Genomic DNA, 2,808 nt, shown 5'->3' with positions numbered 1-2,808 from the left:
GAAAACTATAAATAGTGACCTAGCATATTTGAAATACAACTAAATAGAATATTTAGAAAAGAAAATGAAAGTTAAATTGTATAAATTAATGGAAGTATTTAACAGCTATTCAGATGCAGCAGCAGAGAGAATTAATAAATTGTCATGTAGATTGGAAGAAATTATGCAGAATGCATCACAGAGGGAAAAAAATGGGAAATATGGGGTAAGTAAGTTAAGGAGCATGATGGAATAAACTGAGAATGTATAACAAATGTTTAATTGGAATTCCAGGAAGAGAAAATGGGGCAGAGATAATGTTTTGAAGAGATAATAACTGAAAATGTTCTAAAACTGAATTAAGAAGCAAATAATACCAAACAGCGTAAAAATAAAAAGAAACCCATACTGAGACCCATCACAGAGATACTGAAGAAAACCCAAGGCAAAAAGAAAAATCTCAGCAGCAAAGGAAAATAAAATAAAATTAAAAGGACCAGTTACCTTCAAAACAGGGACAAACTGACAGCTGACTTCTCAACAGAAACAATGTAAGCCAAAAGACAGTTAAATAATATGTATATTCAATGGGCTGAAAAAAAATAACCACTAGCCAAAAATTCTATACACACCAAAATATTATGCCAGACTTAGGACCAAATATCAGACAAAAATTAAAACTACCACTATCAGATTCTCACTAAAAGAAAATCTAAAGAATGCATTTCAGAAAGAAGTATTACCAAATAGAAAGTATAAAATACAAGAGCGAATAAAGAGCAAAAGTAGAATGTAAACCACTAACTGAATAAAATAACAACCATCTTTAAAAATTGCACTATGAAAGTACAATATGGCTTTGTTGGGGGTAAGTGGGTTGTCAAGGAAGATTTCATTGAGGGTGACAGAGATCAGTGTGGCTGGAGAGCAGTGTGATGGGAGGAAAGAAATGAGGTGTTGCTGAGGATTAAGTCAGACAGCTCACACAGAATTACATCATATGGGCCTTGTGAGTCATGTCAGCTCTTTATCCCAAGTACAAGGAAGCACCATCGAGGGGTGTAAGCAGGAAGATAATGTTTAAATGAGTACTCTGCATTCCATAAGACGCAGGATAAAGCAGGGTGAAAGAGGACAAAGGTTTGCAGTTAGGATGTTTTTGTGGTTCCAGTTGAGAGACGATGATAGTTTAGATTATGGAGGAGCGATGGAAATGGACGGTGACAGATGGATGCAAGAGGCATTTAGGAGATAAAGTCAGGCTTTGAGACACATTTGGATATGACAGTGAGCAGAAGGAGGATCCAAGAAGGACACTGTTATAGACTGAATGCTTACGTCCCCACAAAATTCATATGAGCCCTAATGCTCAGTGCAATGGTATTTGGAAGTGGGGCCTTTGGGAGGTGATCAGGTCATGAGGGCTTGGCTCCCATAGGTGGAATTAGTGCCCTTATGAAAGAGACCCCAGACAGCTTCCTCACCCCTTCTGCCACTTGAGGACACAGCAAGAAGACTGCAGTCTATGAACCAGGAAGTGGGTCTTCACCAGGAACTGAATCTGGTGGCACCTTGATCTTAGATTTCGCAGCCTTCAGAACTGTGAGAAATAAATTTCTGTTGCTTATAAACCACCCAATCCATGGTATTTTGTTATAGCAGCCTGAAGGGACTGAGACAGATGCCTTGGTTTCTGGTTTGCACTACTGCATAGATGTGGTGCCAGTCACTTACACAGAGGGTGCTGGAATAAGGGCAGGTAAGGGAAGTGGGAGATGATGTTAGACGATGATGTTTTACATTTATTTAGCTTGATGTGCCTTTAAGACAGCCAAGCAGAAATGTCAAGAAACTGGGTAAATACTCAGGTCTGGAATGCAGAGGAGAGAACTGAGCTAAAAATATACATTTGAGAGTTAACTTCATAGAAATGAAAGCCATGGGCATGGTAAAGATGATAAGAAGAGGACTCAGAAATCTAACATCATTGTGTTTAAAAGCTCAGGCTCTGGAGCCAGATTGCCTGGTTTTGAATCCCGTCTCTACCGCCACGAGCTGTTTTGCCCTCTCTGAGTACCATTTACATCCTCTGTAAAATCATTAGTACTTGCTATGAGGACTAAATGAGATAATACAGACAGTCTCTGACTTATGGTTTGAATTATGATTTTTTGACTTTATGATGGTATGAAACCATTCTGCTTTTCACTTTCAGTACAGTATCCAACAAATTACATGAGATATTCAACACTTTATTAAAAAATAAGCTTTGTGTTAGATAATTTTGCCCAACTGTAGGGTAATGTAAGTGTTCTGAGCACATTTAAGGTGGGCTAGGCTAAGCTATGATGTTTGGTAGGTTAGCTGTATTAAATGCATTTTTGACTTGTGATATTTTCGGCTTATGATGGGTTTATCAGGACATAACCCCATCATAAGTCAAGGAGCATGTGTATGTAGAAAGTACCTGTCATGTTACCTATCTCATAGTAACAGTTCAAAATATGTTAGCTCTATTGGTAATATCAGCTGGGAAGAAGAGGATAGACTGGCAAATGAGACATCAAAGAAGCAGCCAGAGAGAAAAATAAAAACAATTGGAAATGTTTTGAGGAAGAGTCAACAGTACTGATGGTGCAGACAGGTCAAAAAAATGAGGATTGGGCCGGCCCGGTGGCGCACTGGATGGTGCGGGAGACATCAAAGAAGCAGCCAGAGAGAAAAATAAAAACAATTGGAAATGTTTTGAGGAAGAGTCAATAGTACTCATGGTGCAGACAGGTCAAAAAAATGAGGATTGGGCCGGCCCGGTGGCGCACTGGATGGTGC

The sequence above is a fragment of the Galeopterus variegatus genome, unplaced genomic scaffold (assembly GCF_000696425.1).
Source record: "Galeopterus variegatus unplaced genomic scaffold, G_variegatus-3.0.2 Scaffold5780, whole genome shotgun sequence".
NCBI lineage: Eukaryota > Metazoa > Chordata > Mammalia > Dermoptera > Cynocephalidae > Galeopterus > Galeopterus variegatus.
The sequence above is the reverse complement of the archived record's forward strand: the minus strand, read 5'-3'. Positions refer to the sequence as shown.